The sequence below is a fragment of the Anas acuta genome, chromosome 14 (assembly GCF_963932015.1).
Source record: "Anas acuta chromosome 14, bAnaAcu1.1, whole genome shotgun sequence".
NCBI classification, from domain to species: Eukaryota; Metazoa; Chordata; class Aves; order Anseriformes; family Anatidae; genus Anas; species Anas acuta.
In genome coordinates this window covers 859,950-878,942 of record NC_088992.1, presented here as the reverse complement: position 1 = coordinate 878,942, position 18,993 = coordinate 859,950, and the positions used below count along the sequence as shown (strand labels likewise).

General features: G+C 41.5%; 1 long non-coding RNA gene across 1 annotated transcript in view; it reads right to left on the bottom strand.

Annotated features, from left to right (window-relative positions):
- Positions 1-224: 224 nt before the first annotated feature.
- The window catches only part of LOC137864331 (uncharacterized), an 83,277-nt gene continuing 64,508 nt past the window's right edge, over positions 225-18,993 (bottom strand). Inside the window, exons 8-12 of the long non-coding RNA XR_011101424.1 lie at positions 18,284-18,464; positions 17,902-18,188; positions 6,278-13,772; positions 1,987-2,076; positions 225-1,897 (exon numbers count right to left, since the gene is read on the bottom strand). This is a non-coding gene — a long non-coding RNA (uncharacterized lncRNA). The remainder of the gene's footprint in view (positions 1,898-1,986; positions 2,077-6,277; positions 13,773-17,901; positions 18,189-18,283; positions 18,465-18,993) is intronic.

Below are 18,993 nucleotides of genomic sequence, written 5' to 3'. Positions count from 1 at the left end.
CCAGCTCCTGCAGAGAATAGAGGACCAAGGATCAAGCTTCACTGGCATCCAGCCAGTTGACTGAGAAAAAAAAAAATCTCATTAACTGAAAAAAAAAAACCACCTCCCAAACTGTCATGTTTCAGGGTCGCAAGTGCTTTCAATCACAATCACTTTCTGTCTCAGCAGGAAGAATGCTTTTCATTCAGAAAGGGACCTGTTTATCAGAGAGAACAACAGAGATAAATCAATAAATGTCTGGATCTTTATTAACTCTGGGATCAAGCCCTTTGGCATTACCTGTGAAGCCACCAGCTACAGATCACAGTGAGGAAAAGCATCCTACACATTAGTTAAAGTGACTTTTAGCATTCATTTCTGCTTAACTCTGGAACACAAGAAAATTCAAATGCCAAATCTGGGCTGAATTTCCATCATCCAGCCCCCAGTGTCACACAACTGCTCCTCCTGTTCAGGATGGGTAGTGGTAGAAACAAAAAGAAGTGATGTACAGGAACATGATTTAGTGACCTCTCAAATTATGCTATTGGTTATATATTGAGCAGCATTTTAAGGTTGTTTTTCTAAGGAAATCATCAAAAGCTCATGCTTTCAGTCTAAAATGATCACAAAAAGTTTCTGAATTCCCAAGGACATATGAGGAATGGGAAAACTAAAACCCACAGCTTTTGAACTAGTTCTACTTTTCACTTTCTTGAAGTGTGATAAGAAACAGCTCCTTGTTTCTGGTTCAGAGAAAAAATTGATTTTTAACTTTGGCAGCTTTCAGTGTGGTTGAGCTGCACAACACATGACACCACTCTGTGTAGTTACCATATGAAATGATGAATGAATATGAAGTGGAAGGAGCAGCAAAAGGAATTTTCCCATGACCTTGAAATGGAAAGGAAGCTAAACTGGAAAGGTGTGCATGGCACCAAGCTCAGGCACAACCACAAACCTCTATTCGGGTCTGTCTGCAGACCAAAAAATCGCAGGATATATCTTTTATTAAGTGACAGATAGCTGTGCTCTAGGCCTACAAAACACTCTTGTGTGTATAAGATTTGTTTTCCTCAAGCTGAAATCCCCAGGACTTGTGTTGTTTGGCTCTCAGAAATGAAGTTTCTGCTGGTAGCAGTTACAGAAAGCAGAGAACATGCTTACCGTTAATATAAGCAAACAGTATATATGGAAGTACAAAGCAGCAAATATTAAGAATAACTTATTGGTACCTCAAAAGACCATGGAAAATTTTAAGCATACTTCTGGGGAGAAGCGGTGGTGGTCTCTCAACAGAAGTAATGCTCTGGTTTAATAAATGAAATTTAATTTTGCAACAATTTCGATCCAGAGAGGCATGCAGACCTTGAATATTTACACAGTGCACTTTCATCCTTTTAACCTGCAAAATTGGATTCAAAATAAAGTTACAAATTCCCAGCCATGCTCTTGTGGAGATGCAGCATGTGCTACCACTTTCACAGCTGTTTTGCACCTCTGGACTTTCCAGTCCGTAGGAAACCAGAAGGAAGCTGAAAAGAAAGCCTCCTGCAGCAGAGGTGTGGGGATATGGTGATCGGAGGGAGAAGCCCTTTACAAGCTGCTAAAAGATTTGTTTTTAAAATCAGAAGGGCATTCTGGTTATAAAACTGGGAGGCATTCACAGAAGGTGATGTGCCTAACCATGCTGCCATCTTTTTGCAGAGGAAAGCTACCGCGCCGCAGATTGCACTTCTCCATGGCAATGGCTTCTGCAAGGCAGCAATCAAAAGATGGAGAAAAGTGCTGCATCACTCCGCCTTTTACAATCCCTCCATTATTTATTTACATCGTGACTAATTTCTCTGCTAGTAACAAAGTGATGAACAGTACCAGGGCAGATCTTCCCTGTTGCTTGAAATTGCTTCTCAGTCACCTGAAAAGAGAAATTCAAGAGAGAATGGCTTCTATTGCTCAATCCATCTTCAGATGAGAAACCCACCTCCTAATCATTATTTATCTTACCTAGGCAAATGGCAACATCTATCTGTTTTTTTCCTGATACCGCAACAAAGGGATGCCTGGGCTCAGAGCCATTCATTGTGGGGAGGTTGCCTGTATTTAAGTAAAACAAGAAGACAAAGAAACAAGAAGACAAAAAGTCAGTAGCAGGGCAGCACTAACTGAGTTTACAACACACAAAGCTAAACTCACTCTCCTGATAACCTTGATCAATCTTGTAAATTTGACCATTAAAAATACCATATTTGTTTAAAAAAAAAAAAAAAAAAAAATCTGATTTTGGGACTCTAGCTGTTCAGAACACAATATTTCCTGTTGTGAAATAACATGGGGATTTCCTTATTTATTTATAACATGACACTTACCGCAAGCAGCTATTTTCTGAGGAGGAATCTAAACCAATCTCTTTCTTTTTAGATTTAGGGACGACTCTAAATAGCCAAGGTGACTGAAGCCTTCATTACAGACAACGGTGCAGAGAGGATTGAATTTCCCGGTGGGCAGTGGGCAGACAGACACTGAGCTCTGCAGCCCTCGGCTCGGCTGCCGTGCCCTGCAATGCCAGCACAGAGCACAGCCAGCACCGAAGCCGAGCAGTGTCTGCCTGGGCAGCAGCGTGAGCTCCCTCCCTCCTCACCGGCCTCATTCACCCGAATCACCCAGCACCTCACTGCGTGGTCACCGACATCACGTGCACCCTTCAAACCCTCAAGCCGAAACCTTCAGGAAGGTGAAGCTCTGAACTAGCTCCCGACGCACACCCAGCAGCCAGCTCCGGTCTCCAGCGAAGGCTGCCCAGTGCCCGGGAGGTGCTGCAGGAGCCCTGCGAGCCAGGAGGGCAGTGGAGCTTTGCAGAAAACACAACACCAACCAAGAGGTTGTGCTGGCTCAGGCACACCCTGAGCAACCTGCCAAAGCCAGGATCACACTGACCTTGTTTTAGGGTGGAGGAGACACCCAAGCATGCATCAAGGTGCAAGCAACCAACAATCAACTGTTTGGCTTGTAAAAGTCACCCTCCCTAAATTTACCAGCTTTTTCTCCTAGAGAAGTCCCTAGAACCCTTCCAAAGTGAAGTATGGTGATAAGTGCCCCACAGAGGAGAAATCAAGGTTATAAATGAATTTGCTAAACAAATTATCTTTGTTTCATTCACATTCAAGAGCTATGGAAAACTTACTGGGATTCATGAGCAAATTACGGATTTGAAGTACTGTGAACAGCTTTGCTATTATAGCTGTGGTTGATTTTAATAGATGCAATTGTGTGAAAACTCTCCATACTGTCTTAGAAGTGCAGCATTCAGTGCAGGGGAACAGCAGCAGCAGCACACAGCATCTTCATAGCAACATCATTCCCAAGCAGAAAAGTATCAAAATTCCCAAAAGACAGAATGTGAAAGTCAGCCCCAAAATATGAGGTAATATTTGAATGGGAGTGAAGGAAGAGCTTACCCAGTGCCTTTAAAACAGAACAGTTCATACAATTAAATAAAAAGCTCAAAGCAGCACTGCAGGGCTCTCAGCACTTTGGAGATGCAGTTAAGTCCCGATCGCTTCCCTTTGTAGCTGTTCATCTCAGAGTTGGTGGAAAGCATGACTTTCATTCCCAGCTATTTCTCTTTTTCAGAGCTCATAAGCATGCTCTTTTATTAAAAGTTAAAAGCAGTGCATAAATTAGGTGCTTTTTCTTATGAGAACGAGGCTGCTTTTAAAATGCTGGCATATGTTAAATTAGAAGGAAGTTAACTTCAGAAATCTTCCAGCAGTATGAAACAGTTGCCAGTAAGACAGGATGATTTATTCATGCTCTGCAACAAGCTTGCGCAACAGGGGAAGTTGTTCCTCTCCATTCTCTCCCTGCCACGCAATCTGCCTTGACACTCACCCAGCTGAAAGTCCATTAAGAGGTGCTTCATTATTTATACTGTAAATTGATTTAAGATTAAATTAATTATACATGCTCGGCCAAAAACTATTGCAGCATCCCATAAGCACCTCTTCTAGGCAGCATTCCTGGGCTGCTGCACCCAGAGACGATCAGAGCCACCGAGCACCGAGCCCCAGCCCCAGCCCCAGCCGAGCACCCCCAGCCCCGAGGAGCTGGCAGAGGAGTAGCACGGAGGGGCTGGGGGCTGCTGTCACCAGGCAGGAAGGCAGCGGGTGCAGCCACATCCCCCTGAGCAATAAATCCAGGCCACAGGAGAGGGGCTGCAGAGCTGCAGGGATGAGCAGCAGCACAGCAGGCACAGGGACACAGCATGGACAATGCTTCGTGTAAGAGAGAACCTTCTGAGAAGGAAGAAAACCAGACATGTATTTGTAAATAAGCACTCAGAAATGCTGGATATCTTCATCGTAATGGCTTTTGGTGCTGGTGGTGGGCGTTGTTGTTGTTTGTTTTCTTTTGAGAATAGAGAAGTAATTGCATTCAAAACTTTGTTCAATACTTGGCAGGATTTTGGACCATTAGCCACAAAGCGTTATGTAACATCTGCAATTTTTGCTTTTATGTTCAACATGTTTTTCCAAGTGGTTGTAGTCTGCTTTTTTTTTTTTTTTTCATTTTTTCTTTTTACTCTGAAACCATTATTTGCCACCAGCTGAGATTAGTAATGGTATTTTATCACATCACATGTACTCATCAGCCTAGGGGAATACTCCTCGAGTTGTTATTTTTTCACTTTTCTCTCATAAAATGCTTCATCAGTTCTCATAATGCAAAAAGTATATCGGAAGCCAGAATAGCAGTTAACACATTATCACACTTTTCATTCTTTAGGATGAAATCTAAGTATTGATTCCAGTTATTTTTGTGACAAAAGATTTGCTTGAACTCCCACTCAAGTCAAACGGAGGACCCCCAAAGGACTCAGACAGCCCAGGACTTAGCGAACAATTTCCTGCTAAATTCTTAATAGGACTAATTAACTTTTTAAGGTCAAGATTTCTTCAATGGCAAATTAGATTTTCAAGTGAATACTATTTTTCCACAGAAGGAGCTTCTGCAGAAAAATGCTTTCTTTATTGTAGGTTAGCAGCAGTGCTCCCGGCAGGCTGCAGCTCACGCTCCCAGCCTGGCCACAAGAACCCTGAAGCTGAGGGTTTCTGTCTGAACTGGAGGCTGAATGAGTAGCTCAGGGTGTAGAGGAGAAATTTTACTATATAGACTTTTTGCACACTATGCAAATTTTCTGTATCTGTGTCTCTTTGTGGGTCAGCACAAAGCTACGGCTGTAGTTGACTGCTGCAGACTGGATCACGCGTGTAGCAACAAGCCAAGCACTGAGATGAGCTTCATTTTCTTGCAGGTAGGTTAAATTGAACTTGATGAGGGCACATTAAGCAAGTACCTGTGTGAGTAACAGGGAGTTTTCAGATCAAGCCATGCATTTATAAGGCAGATGTTCATTAGATGCTACGCTTCTGCAAGGGGAACGCATGCAGTCCATCTGCTTGCATACCTTTCCCTTTCTTGCATGGAAATATATTCACCATTTACAGTGAAATCTTCCACACCACTAAGGCTAGGTTTGTTAGGGCCTTGCAAAACTGGTAATCCTAAAATAGTTGAAAAAAGCCAAACAAAAAGAGTGAGGTAGTAACTGAGAGCCGGCCCCATGGCCTCATCTGTGGCATGCCGTGTGTAGGCTTTAGGAAAGCCACCAGCAAGGTGAAAAATGAGTTTGTTAAGATCTGTGTACAATAAACAGTCCATATGATGTATGATTTATAAGACGTTACAGCAGTCTTGAAAAGCCTTTTAATTTCCCTGCTGAAGCAGGGAAAGCTGTGCTATTTCAGGAATACAATGGGCCTATAGGCAGAAAAGCTCTCAGATAACAGCAAAGTGGTTGTCTGGCATATCTGCATTTTGTAACTGCAAGTATAAGCAGCTAAAAGGAATAGAGTGGTGCAGGCCAGAAAACAGCACAAGGGAGAATTTATATCCTGTATGGTGAAGTATAAGATGCACAAGAAAAAATGACCTAGGAAGAAAGTAAATAAAAATATAGAAGAGAGGATCTGTCTAAAGCAACGATAGAGTTAACAGGCTCTGTATGAGCACTTGCACTGTTCTAGCTCCATGATTTTGTTAGAAAGAGGTTTCTGAAAAGTAATGAATGCTCAGGAAAGTTGAATGTCCTACACGTACCCTGGATCTATTTATATGTGAATTATAATTTCTTTAGTGATTATACCTGACAACCTGGTTGTTGAACAAGTTACCTGCCACATTTCCATATAAATATGTTGCAGGAGTAATATTTTGCACTGTTATGAGTGACCCTTACCTCTATATGACGTTCTGCTCAGGTGTGTTTGCATGCTTTATATCTCCAGTCTTGGTTAGGGTAAGTGTATAAGCCACCACATCCTTTTAGAGTTTCCTTGTGGTTACAAAAGCAGATTTCTTCAGCTTTACTTCCTGCAGATCATTAATCAAGAACTTCAATTTCAATAGACACTCCAGTAAAATAAATGGATAAAGAAATTCCTTCTATCGATGGAAAGTAATTCATAACCACTTTTTGTTTGTATTCATAGTAATAGTAGAAGATGGAATTTGGCTTTCCCCAAGTTGTTGTTTGTTTGTTTGTTTTTCTAACATTATGAGTCAGGTATATCAATTTTCACATTGGAAATATAATACAAAATAACAGAAACAAAACAAAACAAAACAAAACAAAATCTCTTTTTGGAATTTTGGGGGCAGGATTTTAGTGACTATAAAAAAATCCCCGTCTTTGAAAGGATAAAATTACATTTCATATTATTTTTCAATTTGGAGTATCTTCAAGTGACCAGCTTAATTTTTTCCATATTTTTCATACTCCATCAAAAAATTCCAAAACACTCAACCTCTGTTGTGCCACTAAGCTAAATCTCAGCACTTTAATTATTTTTCCTTTGTATTTGTTCTCAGTTCTTTCAGTTGTCTACCATGCCTACTAAATAATAAAATTTTCTAGAGCCAGGAATATCACTTACAGAATTTCTGTAGCACTCTAAACATTAGACCCATAATCTACACTGTCATACAATGTAAATAGCTTATTTCTGAATATTTCTGTTATAAATTACAATGAAAAGAGCTTTTCAATACTGGAAAGACAACTGAGCTGATTAAACACAAACTCGTGGAGAAGGACAAACACTACTTCTATCTTAAGGGATGCATTTAGAAATTACAACTCCCTTTGGCAGCTGCAAAGATACTGAAATCTATTATTCATCAATCAAGTTGTCATCACCTAGAAGATTAGACAGTGGCCCAAGAGACATAGCCAATATAAGTTTATAAATTTCTCAAGAATAAATAAATAACAAAAAGTCTAACTTATGGAGGATTTGGGCAGAGAAGGGGAGGGAGAGCACAGGAGGGAGTAAGTGACCTCATCACTGCAGACATATGAGGTACGGCATATCTCAGTGAGCAAGATTTTATATGCAATTCCATAAAACAATTTTATAAATAAAGCTAAAAAAAGCATAGTCTAAATAAGACTAACATAAAGTAGCTACAAATATATTGAAAACCACCAATCAAAGAGTGGTTATTAGTGTCCCCTGTGAAGCTGAGAGGACAGACGAAGTGGAGGCTCCTGAACAGGCTCAGATGCTGGAGTAGAGAAGATACTAATGTAATTTGTGGATGACAGCAAGCTGGGAGTGGTTGCAAGCACTTTGGAGGACAGGATCAGAATTCAAAACACTCTTGATGATTGTGGAAGTACTGTGAAATCAGTAAGATGAAAGGTAGCAAAGGCAGTTACAAAGAGTTATGCTTAGAAAGGAAGGATCAAATGCACAGAAAATGGAGAGCATCTGGCAAAGCAGCAGGGCTGCAGGAAAGCTCTTTTGACACCTGAATACGAAATAGCAGATAGCTAACATAGTCTTACCTGCACGTGGGCTGCCCACTGAATAAAGACTGGGAGAGGGCTTTCAGACATCATCGGCTTTGTTAGGTCTGGAGATAAATCCCCAGCCGACTGCCATCCAGAAGTACCTTTGTGACCAGGAATTTTGTATCACCCCTGGCACTGACTGTGCCCAAAGGTGTTTCCCCCGTCTTCAGAACTATTTGCCATTTACAAGAGAGGGGGGGAACTGTGGGGAAATTGCAACCTGAGGTCACTGTAACTAAACCACTGTCTGTGAACTGGAGGTTCTCTTCCTCACGCACCCTCCCGTCTTTCACCCTGGTGGTCCCTTGGCTGAGCCCACAGTGGCTACTGATGTCTACCTGGATTTGAGCAACACCAGGTGCCCTCGCTCAGCAGTGGGACAGAAGAAAAACAGGAAAAAGACCATAACAGAAGGTGTATTTTTAGCTAATATGTAACAAAAGCATTTCAGTTTATTCACTCTGAGTGTCCTATTATCAAAATACCTATAGTCATCTCTCAGCCCTTAATACAGTTGAAATTATCTTACCTATCCTCTCCATTATTCTTGGTGACAAGTGAACAGTATAAATGCCTCACAGCTCGAGGATAAATATACTTCCCTTACAGATTAGGTTAGATGATATAGTGCAAACAAACATATCCATGAAAAGAAAATAGACATGCTAATCTATAAAGATTTAGATGAAGGAAGAAGCCATCAATCTGGCAGGAGTTATCAGTTTGTTTTTCTTCCTGTGTTACTACAGAGATTTCTTTTTAAGCTATCTATCCTGGCTATGCAGGAAATTATGCATGAATTTCAGCTGGCACACAATTTTTCCTAAAAAAAAAAAAAAAAAAATAGTATTTACCAAAAATGCATCCATTTCTCAGGTGTGGGAGAATGCCCTGAAAAAGAGACAATCTCTTATTTGAAACTCCTCTCTTCCTGATTAGGAATGCTCTGACAATGTGTTTCACAATAAGAACAAAGGGAGAAGAGACAAAAATAGCATTCCAACTCTGCTACCAAAACAAATAAAAGTGTGGCTTGAGAAAAGCTGTGCCATATGTATTTACACACACTTGGGTCTGGATTTTCTTGTTGTTCATATGCTTCATTGCATTCTCTCTTTATTCTAGAAGACATTTGTTGTTTCCCCAGCCCACTCCACACCTTGTAGTTGAGCTGGTAGCAGCACCAGGTATTGCTCTTTGCAGTACGTGCTATCTAGTGTACACAGGGCAAAATGAGATCCCACTGAGAAAGAGGGAAACCCAAAGAGCTTCTCAGCTCTTCCCTGTCTCACCTCAGCTCTGAAGCTGCCAGACACCAAGCAGTCTCAGCCTGGGTCACTGTCCACGACCCCAGGGTCTGGCACCCCTCACACGCATGGGACCCCAGAGGCACCAAGGGAAAAGGCTTCCCCACCACCTCACTGAATGCTGGATTGAGCTCATGATGGACAGATCAGAGGAAAACAGTACTTGTCTTAAATTGCCTTAAAAGCCATAAAAAACTATTATCTGGGCAACGCCTACCACCTTCAAGCCTAATCAAAAATTTAAACCCCTAATATTTCACCAGGCTGAAAATGAGGGAAAATTATTATGCTTGTGCAAAGACAGTCAACATGGGCAGTGATGGTGCTGGCTATTGCAGTATTCCACCTGGAGGACCCCAAAACATGGACTAAGTCTGACTGTCCTCTGAGCACAACGTGGCAGCAGCTGAATGCTGATCACTGCTTGGGAAAAGGTGCTAAAGGCAAGGTTTGACTAGCATGGAACTGCAGGGAAGTTTAAGGAGAGGAGATCCAATTTCCAAACTAGAATTTAGCAAAACAATGGCTTTCATGGCTTCCAAAAAAGTGGAGCCATACTCCAGTCCACAAAAAATGCAACAGGTTATTACAGCTTGTCCACAATCTTTGAATATCCCAAGCATTGTATCAGCAAATCTCCAGCAGAAAAATATTTTTGCTCCTCACTCATATTAACTCTATAAATTCCTGCAGCTCTGCAGGACCACCCTGGAGTCATCCACCTCTAACCAATAAACTAAGTAAATTCAAAACAAAAGGTCTTCACCACTGACAATGACTTATCTGGAAAGAAGCCAGCGTTAAATTCAGCTTGAGTTTACCATTTGGGTAATAGAAAAACACAGGAAACATTAACTGGGAATCTCACATAGCCATTGGTTGAAAAAATAAATAAATAAAAAGAAGATTCATTCTATTTATTGCATTATGCTGCTTTGAAACTGCCTTTCCTTGGATATGTTAAGTAAGTGATAATTCACAACATGTTTTCTTTAATGAATGAGATAGAAATGCCTTCAATTTCCACATAAATTAGAAGCATTTATATTCTAAACAACTGAGTAGTTATTTGCTAAATTATAATGATGCAGCTCCAGTCCAACTGATGTCAATAGGATTACTCATGTGAGTGATTACTTGTCAATGTGATTAAGGGGTCACTCTCTAATAGCAAATGAGACACCGTTTGCAGAATATTGCTATAAAAGTCCCTGCTTTAAAAATTATGGCCAGTTTTCCACCACTGTTTTCCACATTCATGTAGGGAAATCTCCCACCACAGGACATTCCCCATGCAGCACCAGAGAGCCCTTCAAAGTGCACTTCCCAGGTCTGTCAGAGATTTGTGGATCCAGCCCCAAGCACCTCTGTGCCAAGATTCATTACATGTCCCTTTGGGAAAGGAAGGGGTCTATGGGCCATGGTGTGTACAAAAACAACCACGTCTCTATTCAAGTGGGAGTTAACAGGCTTTCTTGACTGGCTAAACATTTATACGGTTACCTGTTTTGTACCTGCACACCTCACCACACACTAGACATACACAACAATAAATGCTGTCATAATGACTACAGACGTGATCTCCTTCTTCATCCTTCTCAGAAATGCTGCAGCTGTGCACAGAAAACCTCAGCAATAGGTTAGGACAGATAGTGATAATACATTATCTGAAACTTTTGACTGCAGGATTAATTACATAGATCTTATTTTGGCCGGGACATGTGTAATTCATAGGAAATCAGATTGCATAGCCACATTTTATGTCTCCTCTACAGATGGAGCCTGTGGCATTCCAGGCACCCTGGTGCCATCCAGGGGTATTTGTTCAGCATTGACTCACAGCAGAAAGTGCCATCTCCAGTCAAAAACAACTCCCCCCAGCATCATGAAATTCGTATGAAATCTCTCATCCAAGTACTGGCCAACCTCCAACCAGCTTAGTGTGCAAGATCAAAGACTGAAGTGCAATAGCCATAGGCAACAGAAAGTACAAAAATTTATACACATCAATTCAGCGAATACTAATTCTACCAAAACAAAAAAGTTAAAAAATCGGAAAACAACACCTGCATCTCTATAAGTATTCTAAGGTAACCCCTAAATTGTATGGCTATGACAGAATAGACATGGGTGTTGATTTACAGGATTCTTCACCTCCCTAAGTGTACAGACGGATATTTTTAACATGGAGTACCACCATGCCTGTGCTTTCCACAATTAGATGTATGGTTTAACCTCCCAGAAATTTCAATATCCTTTCCTTTGTGATATCCTCATGGAGAGCTTCTGGAGACTTCACTGAGGACAAATGGGTGAGGCCAAAAAACTCAGCATGTGATCCAGACCTCCTGGCAATGATTTATATGTAGAATAATTCAGATACTGATAAGTTCCTTTAGCCCTCAAAGTAGTGTATCTGCTATTGCTTAGACCAGGCAATGACACTCCCTTTAATTCTCATGCTTCTAAAGGCTTTATACAAGTTAGTGAATGCAAAAGAGCTGATTTAAACATTTTCACATATTCTTTACACAATAGTAATCATAATGTTCAGCAATAAATACAAGAATCTCTTTTGAGAGAATGCCTCAATATTCTCCAGGAGCAGTAACATGAAAAAAATAGCAGGGATAACACGGAGGGAAAAGGGGAAGGCATTGGAACAAAGATGCTTTCTGTTGCAGAAGAGATGGCCATAGTTTCAAATGCTAACAAATTTTTTAAGAGCTAATGACTAAAGCCTCAAGTCCAAGCCACTCATACAAACCAATACACAGGCAAGGCTTACAAGGACGACTCTCATAAAACTGACAGAGTCAGTTCTTCCTTCGTAAACCACACCAAGAAATACATTCCCAGATAAGCTATTTCTCTGTCTCTGTGACAACCGAGATGGCACCGTGGGTCGGAGCAGAAGAGCTTTGCAGCAGAACCCTCCCACGCAGCCCACAAAGCCCCGTGGTGACGCGGGACTGCCTGGGAAGGAGTCCAATATGGACACTGGGGGAAATGGTGGGTTTGTGCAACTCCTCCACCATGAAACCCTTGCTTATTATGAGAGCTGTAACAAGCAATACTAATTCCTCTTCACCATTTAAGGAACTACAATTGTTCGTTTTCTCCACTGAGAATGAGTTGACAACCGCGATCTACGCCTTTCCGTTATCCCACTGCACAGAAAACTTGGCCAAGAACAACATGCATTGGACTACCACTTAGGAAACACACTGGAAAGCACAGCCCCTGGCTTGCAAACAGACACAAAAAGGGATGTTCACCTGGAGACGACCAGGATTTGGTGCTTTGACTAGACAGTATTGACATTGGCAGAACATATTAAACTGACAGCTTAGTAGAAGATATCAGGTTGCCTCACTTAGTTCTTTCACCTTCATTAAAAACAAACAAACCCACCACCAACAAACCAAACAAACAAACAAAAAGTACCTTTTAACGTGAAGAAATGTAATAAGAGGCAGAAATCTTCTGGACAAATCTTCACACGTTTCAGTATAAATTTGACAAAGCAGTGATCAAATTAGATCTGTCAATTTCCTCTGCATTTCTCTGCTGGTCCTTGGGGGACCAGCAACAAGTGGATGTCATGAAAGACAAGCACTACTAGTACTAGCGCACAACATACATCCAGGACATGAGGGCAGATACTGCAGAGATACAGAAAATGTTACTAGTGGAAGTTAGATAGCTGTTGCCCGCACAGAAAGTAAAAGAGGCATAGAGAAAACAACAAATAACAAGAACTCATTATTCAAGCACAAGCAGGTCAGAGTCATACTAAGCAAAAGCTGTGGCGTGTAGTCTCCCAGGCTAAGGAAGCCATCTCAGGAAGAAAACTACAAAGGAGCAGTCCTTTGTAAGAAGAAAAAAATAATAATTGTTATACTACATATTTCAGCATGGTAAAGGTGTTTTGGTGGCACCTTGGACTTTAGAAATTATTTTCCACATTGGACACTTAGAGATAGTCCCAGTCAGCTCCAGGATTCAATTTACAAATGTTATTAAGATGTTTGTGTATCATTAAGGACCACTTGACTGTAGACCTACCCTAATAGAGAATAAGCTGAGTGGAGCAGTAAGCAACCTGTTCAAAAGTTTATAGCCAGATGAATCAGCAAGGAGAATAGTGAAGTGATGGTCAATTTCCCCACACTTTTAAAGAGCTGTGAATAGTCTCCTGGTAGCAAGCAAGCGGACTCGTTCCTCCAGCAGGTCCCTTTCATCCCGTGATTCAGCACTCACCTCGATTATGCCCACAGTGGGGCTGGCTTTGATGGTCTCCAGCTCCCACCCACTGCAGGAGATGGATATATTTCATTGCTTTCAACTCCTGACCTGTGCTCAGCTCCTGACGATGAGGCTCCCGCTGCAGACTTTGCATCCCCGCGTAAAGCAGGTCCCACTTTTTGCCAAAGCAGCGCTCTCAACTCACGACTTCAGGAAGTGTGTTTGAAGTCTACTGCAGCCTTTCTGTCAATACCACTCTCATCACCACCAAGTCAAGTTAATAAGCTCAGTTCATCAGCCTTGTCCCTTTGACTACTTCTTTCCTGAAGGGAAATATAATGCATTTAACATGTCAGATGTTTAACAGGCTCTTTCATGTGCAACCTCAGCTCATCACTAATAAAATACATTTTACTCTGCCGTTTTGTTCCCTGTGTGCTCCATGCTGTATTGAATTCAAGTTATAACATTTCATCATACTTCTTTCTTTTTTTTTTTTTTTTTTTAGCAGGAAATAGCCATGTGCAGCCTCCTTACAGCCTCCCAGAGCTCCAGCTGCCCTGCACCAGATGCTGCTACACAAGGACAGCAAGGAAGAGCAGAACCAAACGCACCAGGAGATGCTGCACAGACCTGTGTGACCAACCTCTGTTCTAAGCAGCTCTCCAAATCCTCCCTCCTCGTGAGGAACCTTTCCGGCTACCCGCAGGCCTCCTCGCCGGCTGCCCAGCGAGCTCTCCTCCCTCTCTCCCCAAAAAAGCAGCTCCAACAGCACAGACGTGGCACTGCACTTTTCCTCCCACTGTCCTATTCGAAGCAAAAATGAGAAGTGTTGGGGTTGACCAACTTAGGTGTTAAAAATCCTGTTCTCATCCTCAAAGAGCACCGAGGCAGGCCAGGCCGGGCACCACAGCGGGTCGCAGCTTGGGGCCCCATGGGAGCTTCTTCCTGAAATGCCAGCCGAGCTCTCTGGCTCGAAGCCGTTGCTTCAGACAAGCTTTTTTAGCAAGACACAAACTTCAGGAGGTTTGTCCTATGCGGAATGAACATCGTTCATCACTTTTTGAGAATCACCAGTCACTAAAAGTTAATGCCTCTCAAAGCTTCTCAATTGCAAATTCCTTTCTAATCCAAAGTTAAAAACAACCTCTGAAATGCAAATAACCCAGCAACCTACACAAGATGATTTATGCCATGCCATCTTTTTCATGCAAATAAATTAAAAGAAGGAAATGTAATTTAGGGTGAACTGCATTGTATAATAAAATAAAAGAGTGACATTATTCTGCAAAACTCAGTGCAATGTTTTTTTACTATTGCTACTGGAGGTTTAACCTTCCTGAACACACAGGAAAGATTTTGATTTATTTATTTTGATTTTCATTTTTATACAAATCATTTTACAGCTTTGGTCATGTCAGGAAAAGACATTTTATTTTTTTTATGTTGGTGTCATTTCAAGGGAATGCTGGAAGTTTGACTCTCAATTAATGTTTGAATCTGCACAAGAGAACTAAGAACCTTTTTTTAATAGTAAGCCAACAGGGACACAGATCACTGCGCTGAACCCAGCGTAACACGCACACACCAGGCAAGCTGGGAGTGCCCCGTGGAAGCAGCAGGCTTAGACATTTCTGATAAACACGGCCCTCAGATCTGCAGCCTCAGAAGAGGAAGGGCTTTCCTGTCCAGAAAGAACAGGAACTGAGGGATGCTCAAAAAAGGTATGCACCAAAGAAGTCAACAACAGATTTAAAAAAAAAAAAAAAAAAAAAAAAAAACATGATGTAACAGTCAGCGTTTTGTAACTCTATTCCAGCAGTGGCGATCACAAAGAGAAAGGTGACTTTTTTTTTTTTCCTGTGAGGATCGCCAGACTAAAATCTACAGTAAAGGAGACTGGGAGCCCAGGCAGGGCAGCACCACTGCAGCACCCCTCGGTGGGAGCAGCATCCCTCTGCTCAGGGAGCGGGCAGAGCCTGGCCCCCTCCGATGGCTGCCTGTGACTGACAGAACTGCACCTCCCCTCGTGTTACCTTATGGCTCATGTTAACATTTGGGTTCTTGTTCTGCTCTGTTAAACTTTATCAAATGGAGGGGAAGAATCTATTTTGATAAAATGAGTGGATACGATCATGCCAGATGGGGTAATTGTACTCTGTTCAACAAAACTCTCCAGCAACAGCACGCCCTTACGGCCAAGCTGGCTGCTGTGTCGTGCAGATCACTTCAGACTGGAAGCTAAATGCGAGAGTACTTATAGATTTGTTTACTATCGCTGTGCAGCAAGTTGGGCAGGGTGCAGAAGCGCCCTGCTATAAATAACAGCAGCAAGGGGATGTCAGTTCCAGCACAGGGAGGAACGCTGAAGCTTTCTCAAAAGGATGACTTGCACAGTATATAAATCTGAGCCAAGTGATACCACTCTGAGTCCCATTAATAGCAAAGAGCTTGTCCTAAGCTGTCGGGCTGTCACAAGACACTTCCAGCTCAAGGACACCCTGTTAAGGCACCTGGCCACACCAAACCAAGTCGGGAAAGAAAAGGCTGCCGCAAGCTAGGGCATTACAGACAGCTTGTGCTCAGTACCTGAAAGGATTTTGTGGTCTAACATCCACATAAATTGCTGCCAGCAGCTTATAAAATCCAGGGATTGATCTAAAAGGCTCTTCAAATTATGTTTTAAATCACAAATTTCATCCAAGTAAAGACATGGGCCTTAACTTTATTTTTATTAATATTAATAGCAGTAAGAAAAACCTGCACTATTAAAAAGCAACAACTACTTACAAATGAACGGATCATTTCTAAACCAGGGTCATTTCTCCTGGTAATGATAAGACCCTGTCAGGTAATCATAATCCTTCCAGAAAAATGCTTTGCCTTCACTGCTGTCCTCTAAGATAGTAAATCTGAGACAATCTGTCTGGTTCTTAAAATATAATTCCTCTTTGCCAGGATTGATCTTCTAAAATGGACTGGAGGACATGTCTTCTCGTTTCTTCTTTTTCTCTGCATTTTCATTGGCAAAGCCTCAAATCAGCTTAGGGTTGTTTTGTTCATCTCCCCGTATGCATGTTTTTGCAGGAAAGGGAAGTCTTCAAACAGAAAAATATCATAAGCATCAGCCAGGGACTGTAAAATCCCAAGCTCCAACTCAAATTCTGCCAAAGAGACAATGTGTGGCCTTGGGAAAAATCACCTCTCCTCCCTGCAGGCTCTCCATCTGCTTCTTGCTAATAAAATGGGATTATAAAACTGCCCCATCCCAAAGGGCAGGTAAAACTTTGAAGGTGAAAATTGTGTTACAAGCATGATACATTATTATAACACAGCAAAAAGCCTTTCAGGCCTCTTTTCTTCTATTCAGTGCAAAGCAGCCACATTTCAAAATGAAAGCTATGGACCGGCTTTTCCATTTGCACAGATTTCTTTCAGCAGGCGGCAGATTAAAGCTGAAAGAATAATCCATAGCAATTAATTTATTCAATGAATTTAGCCTCATTTTCTGTTCACAAAATGCCTGCAAGCCATCTACCATTTTTTTGTGGTTTAGTCATTATTCACAATTATTGCAATGTAACTCTTGGTCTGTAAATTACTCCTGAATAATTAGCTGAGCGTGTTTTATAAGCTATTTGGGTTAGTTTCAATTTAATACACAGGGCACATCATCTCTCCATCCTCTACTCCCCATTGAGAATAAAAAGTGCATTCAGTGAGCGCACCCAAAAACACCCCAGTAGCTCTTAGACCTGCTTGTTCCTGCAACAGAAAATGGAGCCCTACTGTGTGGTTCCCAGTAAACTGCTGTTTCCATTCCTTGGTGGGTCAGTCTCACACTTCAGAAACATGCTTCCAGAGAAAAGGCATATTTTGAGAAGCTGACCATGTTTTCTGTCTGTTCGTATTTTCCTATACTGTTTTGTACAAATAATTTCACAAACATTTCTACCACAATAGAGAACTACTGCAACATCTCCAAACAGTAAAAAAAAAAAAAAAAAAAAAAAAAAAAAAGAGGAATTCTTCAAGGTATTTTACTTAAAAGAACATCCATAAAGGTATTTTTAACAAAAGATTACTGGTGGGTAAATAGGATGCTGGCAAAGTCCATGCAAGTTACCATCAGCCAGGCTTCATATAGGTTCATAGACATTTTAGCATTTTAATGTGCTATTGGCTTAGCAAATAAATAAATTACAAAGTGCAGGAAAAGCTTCTGGAAAATACATTAAGGCAATTTGCAAATAATTGCAGTGAGCTGGGCTATTATGACTTTGACTTCAGAAGTATAAAATCTCCCAGAGATAATGATGATAATCATATTGAAAATAGTTGCCACCCTTTAATCTTCTAAGACAAAACAGAGATCGTTGGGAATTTGGGACCCTGTCACTCTAATTGAACATCTGACAGGAAAGTAATTAGAGTGGAAAGCAGAAAGGTCACCTGGTTGCCCGAGCAGAATTCATCAGCTTCCGCTTGCCATCGCACGGGGCAGCCAGTTCATCTCTCACACAGGTTTCTCATTTAAATAGCTTCTTTGCCAATAAAAAGGCTGTCAGACAGACCATTTCCAGAACGGCTTTGGATTTGAGTAACTCACTCTGGGCATGTAAAGATTCACCATCGATTACACAGGCAGCTCAGGAAAAATGGCACCAAAACATTGGGACAGAAGTCATTTGCTGACAACTCTGTTAAGATGCAGGATCGCTTACTGGAGTTTCATCTTCCTAAAGACAACAGAATCACAACAAAAGTCAGCTGTGCAAAGGAAGCTCCACCATTTCCACTATAAATATTTTTCTGCTGACCCCACCTGGCCTACCATCACTTTTTCAAAGTGCCGGCTGCTCTTATTGCCTGCTTACTTCCCTCGATCCAGCCCACCAGGATGCTGCCAGTGCTGGGTCAGTGCAGGGATGTTTGCTCCTTGGCTGCCCGGCCACCTCTGAGCACATCTGGAGAATGAGCATTGCTTGGTGCATGGTCTCTGCACCACTGACGGCCTGCAGACAGGAAGAAATTCCATGTGAAAGTGGCAACAAGGCTCCTTGACGGACGGAAAAGTGCTTTAAGGAAAGAGAAAAATGCATTCTGCTGCTGGTTTGTCACAGGAGGCTTTCAGAGGAGGTTTAATAGAGTAGATCTCTTGGAATGCAGTGGAAACATCCCATTGATCCCGTTGGCTTCAAAACAAAAACAAAAATACACTAAATCCACTGTAACTTTTCAGTGCTTGTGTTTTGATGAAATGGTCAGAAAAGCTATCTGTCAGTGTAAGACATGATCCAGGCATGCAAAAAAATCAAAATGTCATAAAGATCACGTTTGGTTAATTCAGCAGCATTATCAGACAGTTAAGCAGAAAAGTAAATACCAGCTGACAGTCACAGCAAATCTCATAGACTTTAATTAGTGTGACGTATGGAGGCAATTTCACCCACGATGCCGCCTATCTTTGGGAAATAATTTGATTTCTATGTGTTTTGTTTTTGTTTGTTGTTTTTTTTTTTTAGTTGAAATGTCTGTATCTTA